This window comes from Anolis sagrei, chromosome 3 (genome assembly GCF_037176765.1).
Source record: "Anolis sagrei isolate rAnoSag1 chromosome 3, rAnoSag1.mat, whole genome shotgun sequence".
Classification (NCBI taxonomy): domain Eukaryota; kingdom Metazoa; phylum Chordata; class Lepidosauria; order Squamata; family Dactyloidae; genus Anolis; species Anolis sagrei.
The window spans coordinates 236,293,988-236,306,759 of NC_090023.1; the positions used below are offsets into that span (position 1 = coordinate 236,293,988).

The following is a 12,772-nucleotide window of genomic DNA, read 5'->3' on the forward strand; positions in this document are numbered from 1 at the left end:
CTCAGCCAAATGTTAGAGCAGCCTACATTGAGCCTACTTATTATTCCAGAAAATAAGCATTTTACAGAATAAGACACTAATTGTGCATTCATGTAGTTTCTTTCTTACCAATTCATTGTATTGCCCATTGTAAAAATAGATCTATTTTGATTTGTATATAGGGAAATAAGAAATTATTTGTTCCTTATTTCCACTGCCATGCTTCTACCAAAGTCTCTTCTCCTATATGGGAGCCACTGACTAATTACTGCAGCTGCACAGCTTTCATTCATTTCCACCGGATTAGTGCAAAAATCTTCTTGCAAACCCTACTTAAATAGATACTGCACAGCAGCTATGATTGCTGAATTATGCTAATTATTTTCCTTATTAGATGCTAGGCTTCAGTTCCATGCCACCACCTTTATTTAACTAGTGAGACCTTTCAATTTTCATTTATGCAAATAAATCATAATCTTCTATGCTTGTTTGCAAGATTTCACTTCATCAGTTAAGGCATATAGAAATCTTCCTATGTTCCAGCCTGAAGACGGACAGAGGAGAAGATCAATATATAAAACCATCCATAATAATTGAGATAGTATTATTTTTGGCTTTAATCTAAAGGCCCTCTAGTTGTTTGGGTCTGCAAAGCACTCCAGTTTAAGTAGAAGCCTCTTCTGCATGATCAGCAGGGATCAATGGTCTTCATCATATAAATACAGACATATAAGCTTGTAAAGCAGGGACTCTTAACCAGAGATCCATGGACCCCTTGAAGGACTGTGAAAAGGTTTCAGGGAATCAATGAGCTTGAATTAGGGTGGGTGAAAAACAACTTTATTTTCTCTAGCCTTTAACTAACATTTAGAAATTCCTTCACTTATGAATGTATGCGAAAGTATTCATTTCATATTATGATACTCATATTTCTAAATTTCAGCTGAAAATGGGCATTTCAACAGATGTGTCTGGTATTGAATTGTGGGAAAGTTTTAAAACATTGAAGCAATGGTCCTCCTCCATGAACTCCGCTGGACCAGCCATGTTGTCCAGATGCCCGACCACTGTCTCCCAAAGCAGTTGCTCTACTCTGAACTCAAGAACGGAAAATGGAATGTTGGTGGACAGGAAAAGAGATTTAAAGATGGGCTCAAAGCCAGCCTTAAAAACTGTGGCATAGGCACTGACAACTGGGAAGCCCTGGCCCTTGAGTGCTCCAGCTGGAGGTCAGCTGTGACCAGCAGTGCTGTGGAGTGTGAAGAGGCACGAATGAAGGGTGAAAGAGAGAAACGTGCCAAGAGGAAGGCGTGTCAAGCCAACCCCGACCGAGACCGCCTTCCACCTAGAAACCAATGCCCTCTAGGTGGGGAGAAGATGCAGATCAAGAATTGGGCTCCCCAGTCACCTATGGACCCACAGACAGAACACCGACCTTGGAGGACCATCATCCTCAGACTACGAGGGATCGTCTAAGTAAATGAAATTGTGGGAAAGTTGTAAAACATAATTTTGAATAATACTAAATTGACATAATTTTGAATAATACAACACTGACATTTAAAGACATGTCAATGTTGAGTGCTATAAAACTATCTGACACTACATTCTGCGAAGTGGAACAAAAAAGTTGAAAACCTCTGTTTTAAAATGTCCTTCTCCTTGTAAGATCAGGGGAGCATAACTTTAGGGAGGAAATCATTAATTAGCATTTGAGTATGTGTATATATATATATATATATATATATATATAAAACAGCCACAAGAAGTGTCATTGGACCCAAACCCCTGTTTCTGATTGAAATGACAGTAATATATTTTGTTATACAAGGCAGCATATTTCAACTGCAATTTCTCTGGCCTCAGGAGGAAGGAAGAGCAACTCAGTGTAGATCAGACATGCCTTGGGCCCAATGGCTGATGAGAGGCCTTTTTTCCATAAGGAAAAGAAGTCAGCATCAGAGGGATTTAAGTGTCTCCAACACCGACACCCCCTTTTCTTCTGCATCCTTACTTATTTAGACTGTAATCTTATTAGTAGGGAACTATCCATGCTTTGTAAGCCAACGTGGGAACAGTGGATCCTTGGTATCCATTGGAGTCCCCTGTGGATACCAAAATCCACCAATGCTCAAATCCCATTACAGTAGAGTCTTGCTTATCCAACCTTCACTTATCCAACCTTGACACTCTTAACACTTTTATCCAACACCCCTTTTTCCTCCGGGTTTTCCCTTTTAGAGGCCATGTTTTTAGTTTCCTTCTTTCGTCCCCATTTTGGCCAGTATCACTGTGCAGACTCCGAAGGAGAAGCCAGAGCATAACGGCTCTGCCTCTCCTCTGTGCGCAGAAATGGTTCAGTCCGAGTTGGAAGGAGGGACCATGGCTACGCGGGAGTTTGTAAGAAATATGGGAAGAGAAAAGAATTAAGGTGGGCAGTTGTCTTGAGGATTTGTGGAAGTGTACTATCTACCTTTCATTACAATTCCTCGTTTGTTAGTCTTTTTTTCCATCAGTGGTGAGTGAGTTCTCTCCTTGTGTCTGGAAAAACAAACAGAAGGAGAATTCACTCACCACTGACCTTTGCCAGGATAGAAATATGGACTTCAACTCCCAGAAGCCTCTGTATTATCCATCATTTTCATTTATCTGATGTCCTGCTGGCCCGTTTATGCCAGATAAGTGAGACTATACTGTATATATAATAGCAGAGTAAAATGGTGTCTCTTCTATAAAATGGCAAAATTGAGGTTTGCTTTTTGGTTTTATTTGCCTATTTACAATGCAGTATTGGCAAACTGTGAGTGGCTGATTGAATCTGTGAATACAGAATCTGTGCACATAGAAAGTTGACGGTACTACAAACAAACAATTAAACAAATGGCTTTCTCTCCTTCTTTATCATTGCAACAAACCTGTGAGATAAGTCAAACTGAAAGTGTGAAACTGGCTCTAATGGGTGTCATAGCTCTGTGGGGGACTAGAAATGGATTTTCCAACATCTACTCCAATATCTAGCTACTAAAGTAAAATCTGAAATTGAAAATTCTGTTTTCCTTAATCTTCTCATTTTAAGTGAACATTCAAAGTAAAAACATAAATTAACTTGGTTTGCTGTAAGTTTTTCAGGCTGTATGGCCATGTTCCAGAAGCATTCTTTCCTGACATTTCGCCTGCTCTATGGCAGGAATCCTCAGAGGTTATTAGGTCTGTTGGAAACAAGGAAAATGAGGTTTGTATATCTGTGGAATGTCCAAGGTGGGACAAGGAACTCTTTTTTGTTGGAGGTAAGTGTGATTGTTTAAATTGGCCACCTTGATTAGCATTTAATGACCTAGCAGTTTCAAGATATAGCTTCTTACTGCCTAGGGGAATCCTTTATTGAGAGGTGCTTAACTGTCCCTGATTGTTTCCTGTCTGGAGTCCCCCTGTTTTTGAATGTTGTTCTTTTTTACTGTTATGATTTTAGAGTTTTTTTAATACTGGTAGCCAGATTTTACATAAATACATAACTTTATTTCTGTTATTCGTATACATTGTAATTTTTATTCTCATTATCATCTCTTCTAAAGTATATATAAAAAGCATTCCATTTTCATTTAAAGGGGAAAAGTAAAGAAAACAACAGCCCATGTTTTCTTTTGCTGTATGTTTCAAAGCTCTAGCCAAACTTTGGATTACACTGTAAAACAAAGGCAAGGCACTTGCAGTGCAATGCTGAATGTATTACTTGCAAGCAGTCCTATTATTAATGTCTGGTCTAATATATAACAGAGAGGTGTTTTAAATAATAATAAAATCACCTGTGAACATGTTTGTAATAGGGCATGCGGTAAGTTAGAAAATGACTGAGGAATGATATAGAATAGCCTCACCATTTTCTAAAAAGAGATCAATAGTCACTGTTTAGTGCAACTCAAATAACAAAGCAGAAGAAACCAGAGATGTATTCGATGTAACCTCAACTGAATCCCTATTTATAAAATAATCCAACACCGTACAAAAGCTTTTGCAAATGAATTCATGTCGCTCTCAATATTTGCTAACCTCTGAACTATATGAAAAAGCTTTTTGTCCTAAATGTCCATTACTCTTAGTAAATATGCCATCTTGCATGTTAAGCAAATGATGGTTCTAGGAATGAGTAGTTACTTGATATATAGAGCAACCAGGCAAGAAAGACCATCATGTAAAGGAAAAAAGACTTTGTTTTCCACTAGAGGGCAGCTTCTGCCTTCCACACTTCTCAAGCCTCAAGAAGAAAGGGCTTTGAGTATTTTCACCCTGCTAGCGAGAGAAGGAGGTCGAGCCAAAATCTCCTTCCATCTGATAATTAGAAGAATGAGAAAAAGCTCTAGATAAAAGGAGACTCTTTCCCCATGAGATGGAAAAATCGTGTCCAAATGTGTGGGCGTGTCTTTTCTATATTCTAACTGGGCTTCTTTTTCAATGCTCATTTGGAAGTGGTTTTTTAAACACCTCTCCTCCTCCTCCTCATGAAATAATGCAGAGACAGCTCTGGTGCTGTTTGTCCCTGTTGAGTGTGGATTGCTCTCCACGTGAGATTGAATATGCCAATAAGGAAAAATGCATATAAAAGGAGAGCTCTAAAGATGAACTTGGCACACCTTTAATCATACATTCAGTGATCGACTGGAGGAAAAGCAATAGCATCGCATCGACAGGCATGCCTCACTTAATAAAGCCTCTGATATCTTTTACAAAGGCTTTTTATGAGTTCCCCTCCAGCCTCTCTTCTTTCCTAACTTCATTGGCACTGGCAGGATGGTGAAGGAGGGCTGGCGAAACACAGATTGCAGGGTTTGCCTGCAGAAAATTACTACAGTCAGCCATCCATTTCCACTTATTCTTTATCCATGGGTTCAACTGTTCATGGCACACACACACACACACACACACATATATATAGAGAGAGAGAGGGGGGACGGGGTAAAGATTTTCCCCTGACGTGTCCGACTCTGGGGTGTGGTGCTCATTTCCATTTCTAAGACAAAGAGCTGGCGTTGTCCATAGGCACCTCCAAGGTCATGTGGCCAGCATGACTGCATGGAGTGCAGTTACCTTCCTGCCGGAGCTGTACCTATTGATCTACTCACATTTACATGTTTTCAAACTGCTAGGTTGGCAGAAGCTGGGGCTGACAGCAGAAGCTCATGCCACTCCCTAGATTCAAACCTGTGACCTTTTGGTCAACAAACTCAGAAGCTCAGCAGTTTAACCCACTGCGCCACCGGGGCTCCTATATATATATCTGCCGAACTCCAAAAAGCAATCTTTGTTTTTGCCATTTATAAAAACACACCTTTTTCTACACCATTATATCCATGGATTTTGGTATCCAGGAGGGTCCTGGAACCAAATCTCAGTGAGCAGGATTCTACTCCACTGTAGCTATGTGTACCTCCCTACAACAGACAAACATCAACTGCCTCCAGAATCCCTTAATAAGCACGCATAAACAAGAAAACACACAAAACAATGGATAAACAAGTAAGCCATCCTCATTATCTACACCATAATTTTGAAAAAAAAAGAAAAAATTTATAGGCTTATTCACCAAATGGAAAAGAAAACTGTGGGGTCCCTCAGGGTTCAATTCTGTCCCCCATGCTATTTAACATTTACATGAAAGCGCTGGGAGAAATCATCCAGAGTTTTGGAGTTTGATGTCAAATTAATGCAGATGACACCCAACTCTATTACCCCTTTCCACCCAAAGCCAAGGATGCCGCCCTGATCCTGGACCAGTGCCTGTCATCAGTAATGGAACAATGAAATTAAATCCTGACAAAACAGAGGTTCTCCTGGTCAGTTCTAAGGCAGAACAGGGCATAGGGTTATAGCCTGTGCTGGACAAGGTCACATTTCCCCTGAAGGCACAGGTTCACAATCTGGGGGTGATGCTGGATTCATTGTTGATCCTGGAACCCCAGATGCCAGGAGTGTCTTCGCACAGCTAAAACTTGTGCACCAGCTGCTTCTGTATCTTGAGATGCCTGACTTGGCCATGGTAGTCTATGCCTTAGTCACATTTGGACTACTGCAACAATCTCTACATGGGGCTGCCTTTGAAGATAGTTCAGGAGCTATAATTAGCACAGAGATCGGCAGCCAGGTTGTTAACTGGGGCTCCGTACAGGAAGAGAACCACTCCCAATGCAGCAGGTCCACTAGCTGCCGGTCTGCTTCCAAGCTAAATACAAAGTGTTTGTTGTTACCTATAAAGCCCTAAACGGTTCAGGTCCAGGCTATGTTTCTAATCACATCTCCCTATACAGACCATCTCGGGCACTGTGGTAATTGGAGGGGGCCCTGCTCTCGATCCCAGCCCCATCACAAGCACGGCAGCTGGGAATGAGATAAAGGGCCTTCCCTGTGATCGTTCCTCATCTCTGGAAGTCCCTTCCGAAAGAAATAAAAATGGCCCCCACCTTCCGCTCCCTTAAAAAACTCCTAAAAATGTATCTTTGCACTTTGGCATATATGGAGGAAGAGGACTAGGGCAACTTAGACCACAATAATTGGAATGCTGGCTGACCTATTTGTACCTCGTGGCCATTATGGTACATTTCAAGAACAACTATAACAGCTAATGCTCACCCAATTTAAATTGTTTTATTATGTTAGATGTTTTAATGTTGACCATGTTTTAAAAAATGTAATCTGCTTCTAGTGATTAGCTGTTTTATGACTTTCAGTTTGATGTCTAATTCTTTTATGTGATTAACTCAATGCTGTTATTATTTTGTATTATGTTTTATTGCTTTAATGTATTTGTATTTGTTGGGCATTTAATGTTTGTCTTTTTTGCGTGTAAACCGTCCTGAGTCCTCTTGGGCAGATAGGGCATTCCATAAAGATATTATTATTATTATTATTATTATTATTATTATTATTATTATTGGCTGCCAATGAAAAAAAGTCAACCCTAGGTGTCTTGAAAGTAGCCTTCAAGCAGTCTCAGAAGGTTAAACATGTTTATCTTTTTAGCATACTTGATCTGGTTTCATTTTACATATCCACATAGTGAGTTTAGAAATTGAAAAATCATGAAATATATTGAACTGTTCTTCATTTTTATGGTAGTGTAGGAACTTATTCTTATTCTCTGTTATTTCTACCTGTGGTATCAACTCTTCTATTAAAGAATTAATGCCCAGGAACACATCTTCCTCACGAATTGAGGTATTCATGTGCTAGCCACAATTTCTCAAAGTTGAATGGAAAGTGTGAAAGCAGTTTTATGTGGTACCACCTCATCTCAGCAAATCCCCGGTTTTATGCAAGAGTTATGCACATACAGCTGTACATGAACAAAACTTTCCCTGTCTTCTACTGAATATAATGGCAGTTCTCCTGGGCCTATTTCTGCTTTCTTCTTTGCTTATTTAGCAAATGCACAACTGATGGCTAAAATAAGACCTGAGATCCCAGCATTGTCTGAAACACAGATAACTGTAGTCAAAGCCAAGATATTTACAATCTAGTTTAAAAATACATTCTTAAGTGAAGCCATTGACCTTGGATAATGGTGGATGGGTAGCTTTTATCGCTACTTTAAGTGCAACCGTTTCCACTTTCCCTGGTGTTACTGAAATTCTGTCACTACTTAGTTAGCAGAATCAATAAAAAAGGAAATATTTCAGCATTTTGCAGGTTCAACAAAAACCTTCTTGTGGCAGGCAAGATCAGACAAAGCAATCAATCAAAATAACCAACTTCTAAACTGCTGGATCATCACATAACTTTCTTCAGTGTGGTTCTATATGTTGCAAGAAATCTTCTTTACATTGGGACTGGAAATTAAATAAATTAAATAAAAATTGTATGCAGAAAGCAGGCTGGCAGCAGCACCACTGATATGAAGTTTCCTTAAGACATTAAACTTTTCAAGTACTAATGTAAAATCATCATGTAGCCACAAATAATATACTTCTGCCCAGGCCCGTAGCCAGGATTTCGTTTCGGGGGGGGGGGGGGGGCTGAATTTTTTTCAGGGGGGGTTTTGGGGAGTGCTGAGTTTCGGGGGGGGGGGGGCTGAGTCTGAGTGAAAGAGGGTCTAGCCTGGCAAACCTTTTGTATCATTACCCCAATACCCCCATGCATATGGGATATATTGAGTATGGTGATCAGATCATGATATGAATAAACATAACAGTTTAAATAATGCACCAGTAAGGCCTTTTCGCGAACCACCATGAGAATTTGGGGGGGGGGCTGAAGCCCCCCGAGCCCCCCGAGCCCCCCCCCCCCCCGGCTACATGCCTGCTTCTGCCAATTAAATGCATGTCAAACATCATACAATGATCTTTTCCCCAACAACATATTCCCATTCTTGTGGTACAACACCACCTTTGTTTTATTTTCTCATAGATTTTTTCCAATCATCTTTTCTTCACAAAATTCATTTGTTATCAATATTTGACTCTCCAAATGTTTTGGGGCGCATCCAGTCAGCACCCAAAATGTGCATCCTCCTGCATTTTCACATGGGGTATCCACATAAAAAGAAATTCCTTTGGCACAAAGGAAAACCCTGCTTTGTGCCAAAGTAATTAGACAGCTGGAAAGAACTGGATCTTTCAGAAGACCTGGGTGTTTCCAGCTGTGGGCAGTATGAGGATTGGGTCCAGGGATCGAATTGTGCAACTTCCTGTGCCCATCTACACAGCTGTCTTGGGTTTCTTTGGCTCCTGGGGCCCAACAAACCCAAAATCGCCCCCACTCTCTTCCAAACTCCCCCAGAAAAGTCTATGAAAAGAAAATAACTTGCTCGACCAACATTATCCCTTCTCTGGAGCTCTCCTGGTGCATAGAAATGATGCACCAGCAGAAGGGGGAGGAGGAAAATCACTCCTGCCCCCCCTTCTCCTGGTGTATCATTTCTGCTTGCCAGGAGAGCTCCGGAGAAGGGGGAATGCTGGCCAAGTAAGTTATTTTCATTTTTCAAGGCTTTTGGGGGGAGGTTGTTTTGTGTCTGCGTGCCCTGCCAGAAGGCATCTGGACCCCCATCCCACCCTCGGAAAGCGCGGATGCCAGAGGGAGGTGTCTGGACTTCAACTCAGGCTCAATCGAGTTAAAGAAACCCAACTAAGCTCAGGTTAAAGCCCTGCATGGACCCACCCTTGGACTCCTGGAATCCACAGATATCATGGCCAATCATTAGGAATTTGAGAAGTGAAATACACAACATCTGGAGAATCAGAATTTGAGAACTATATAACTGACCTAACCGATTCACTTCCATTTACTGAGTTATATACAGGGCAATATGTTGACTCAGAGAATTAAATGAGCACAATTTGCATCCAACATCAATAGAAAGAAACCCACAGCATTTCTAGTTGAGCTAACAACACATAAAACCATGTGCCAGCTATTTTTATGGATCCTATCATGTAATGATCAAACCAAAGAAAGGATAGTTCTGTATTCATATATGTTCCATTTTTGGAAGTACTACAGGCCTGATCATTACCCATTTCTCCCTGAAATAAATGCATAATATGAAATAAATATGTAGGACTGAATGTCATGTGAAAATCACACAAGGGTCCACACTTTACAGCTCATTCCAGCTGAGCTTCTGTTGGCAGTGAGTGAATCCTGTTTATCTAGTAGTAGAGATGTGCGCCTTGAGGCAGACCTCTATGCGTAGACATCTGCTCTGTTTTCAGCAGCTGTCTCTCAAAATTCCCAGAATAAGCTGGCAATACAGCCTCCTCAAACTGGTCTCACAAAAATAAAAGTCTATATGATGCGCTCTCTTTTTCTCCTCCAGGCTCTTCCCAGGAGAATTTATGACCTTACTCATTATATATCCTTTTTTTGCTGACTATATCTGTGCATCGGTTCTTGGGGCACTGCAAAAAAAGTTTTTTTTTCTTATCTGCAAAGACAGATTTCACTCATCTGTAATTTATGATGTCACTACCCCAGGCAGCAGCACCACCAGGGTTGATGTCAGTATAATATAATCATGATTCTAAATAAGAAATGCAAAGAATACTGTCAAACTATGTTCCTCAAGATATGTAAACGCATCTCATGGGTGGGGTGTGAACTGTCACATTCCAGAACTTATTTTCTGAAAGTTTCACAAATGACCTTTTGCACAAAAATCATTTTGAGCCCAAAAAAGGAGTAACATTACAAATCCACAATCCACGAGCATGTGGACAATTTCAACAGAAAGGAGGAAACCATGAAAATGAACAAAATCTGGCTACCAATATTAAAAATAACTCTAAAGTTTGGACAGTAAACAAAGAGCAACATTCAAAAAGCAGGGGAAATACAGACATGAATCAATCGGAGTCAGCTAACTGCTCCAAACAAAGATTTCCCACAGACAGCAATCAGCCAGGCTTTGAAGCAACAAGGCCAAAAAATACTAATCAAGTTGGCCAAATACAACATTCCACTTGCCTTAAGCAGACAACAGTTCTTTCTCCCACCCTGGACATTAAACGGATCTATAAACCTCACTTGCCTAGTTTTCCAACAGATCCCTTAACCTCTGAGGATGCCTGCTACAGATGTGGGCAAAACATCAGGAGAGAATGCTTCCGGAACATGGCTATACAGCTCAGAAAACTCACAGCAACCCAGTGATTTCAGCCATGAAAGCCTTCGACAACACAAAGTAACATTACAATTTGTAAAGCCACACAAACAAAAGTGTTCTGTGGCTCATGTCTTGATAACATGTGATCTGTTATCTGACTCGAATGCAACTGAGCAAGTAGACATCTGCTCTATATAATTAATGCAATTTGAAACCGCATGAACAGCCACAACTTAAAGCTATGAAATCACAATGCTGAAGTTTGGTGAGGCACTAGCACTATTTTGCAGGGAAGGCTAAAAAACATGTAAAACTACAACTCACATGTTCCCATAGCATTAAGCCATTACAGTTAAAGTGGTGTCAAATTGCATTAATTCTACAGCATAGCTATGAAATCTTATACCACCAACTTCATTTTCTATTAGTCTCAAAGATGCTACAAGATTGCTTTGCATACTGATATTCCAGGCTCAACGGCTATGCCACTGAAAGATGGCTCTAACATAATCTTCATATTGCGCCATGGTTGGCTTCAGAATGAAACATGTCTATGATTTATTGTTCCTGGTAGCACCAAAAGGAAAAAAAATGGGGGGAGGGATTCTTTATTGCGACCAAATCCAAAAGGAGTATGTGAAATTTAGTTTTTCTCTTTTGCAGAAATAATATGACATATTGTAAGTTCTGAGCATGCATAATATTCTCGCTCACCAAGAAACAAACTACAGTGGGTCTTTCTAAAAGTGGGTCTTTGGTGTCGCTGGGGTTTGGTTCCAGAACCTCCTGTAAATACCAAAATGTCTGGGTGCTCATGTTCCATTATATACGATGGTGTAGTAAAACGGAGTCCCATATATAAAATGGCAAAATCAGGGGTTGCTTTTGAGAATTTTTTAAAATAAAAATTTCAAGCAAGGGATGATTTGTTGTTGTATATATGTTCAGTCGCTTCCGGTTCTTCATGACCTCATGGACCAGCCCATGCCAGAGCTCCCTGTTGGCCATGGCTACCCCCAGCTCCTTCAAGGTCAAGCCAGTCACTTACTTGCCCAATTATTGGAAGGGCAAGATGGAAGGATAACACCCATCCATCTTGCCCTTGCCCTCTTCCTTTTTCCTTCAATTTTTCCCAGCATCATTATCTTCTCCAAGATTGCCTGTCTTCTCATTATGTGGCCAAAGTACTTATTTTTTACTCAATTATACTTCCCTTCAGTGAGCAGCATGGATTTCATGGATGATGGAATCCATAAAAGCAAAATCTGTTGATACCGATGACAGACTGTATATGTGGCACTTAAAAAGTACCTGGAAACTGGTTTCTTTCATTAAAAATGCAGACACCCCAATTTTCATCAAGCATGAGAGGAGAGAAAAGGTAACTTTCTTCCTCCAGACATGATCCCAGTGAATCCCAGTCTCTCTCTCACACACACACACTCACACACATACAAAACAACGATTAGGCAAGTAAGTAAGAAGAATCCTTTAGTTCTTGGTGGTGCACTGAACGCCACTTGTAGTTTAACCATAACTACCATTCATCTACAATAATGCCCCAACTCTTTATTTGTTTCCCATTTTGCATTCATACTGTCTTTCTATCTCTGGCTGTTATCTGCCAGCACACTTGTTCTCCTCAGGTGTACTGCGGTCTGCATCTACATGGACATTTAGGGACTACATGGATATGTAGTTCTGTATCTACAGGGACATTTAGGGACAATTCTATTCTTCCCACAAAAGTAAGCCAAGCAAAGTTTCAGAATGTCCATTTCTTATTTAATAAAGAATAATCCAAAGAGGCATAATGTTTGGATTCTCCAACTCCAAATATACATTGTAATGCACAATGGATCCAGCTAATTGGGGATTTTATACTTCTATATATTTTTAGACAGCCTACATGTGACAAACCTTCCTGACTCACTTTTATCTATTTCGGTAAAGATGTTATAAGGTCATTGATATAAGCCTCTGCTATCTCACTTACCAGAGTAAATTGTTATTACTATCTAAAGATATAGTAATGCATCAATTGGCCAGGCTTGCTCTGAGTTCTGAAAACTGTATTCCAAAAATCTAATTTTTCCACACTCTGGCCTGTTCATGTAAGATTGAGTCAGTAGTGCCCTCTTAATGATATATTTTCAGTTCGGAACAGCAGAGCTGTCCAGAGAAACAACCCATGATTTTAACTGA

At 40.3% G+C, this 12,772-nt stretch overlaps 1 protein-coding gene across 1 annotated transcript in view; it reads right to left on the reverse strand.

Annotated features, from left to right (window-relative positions):
• DNER (delta/notch like EGF repeat containing) overlaps positions 1 to 12,772 on the reverse strand; it is a 196,615-nt gene that overhangs the window by 17,161 nt on the left and 166,682 nt on the right. The window lies entirely within an intron of this gene.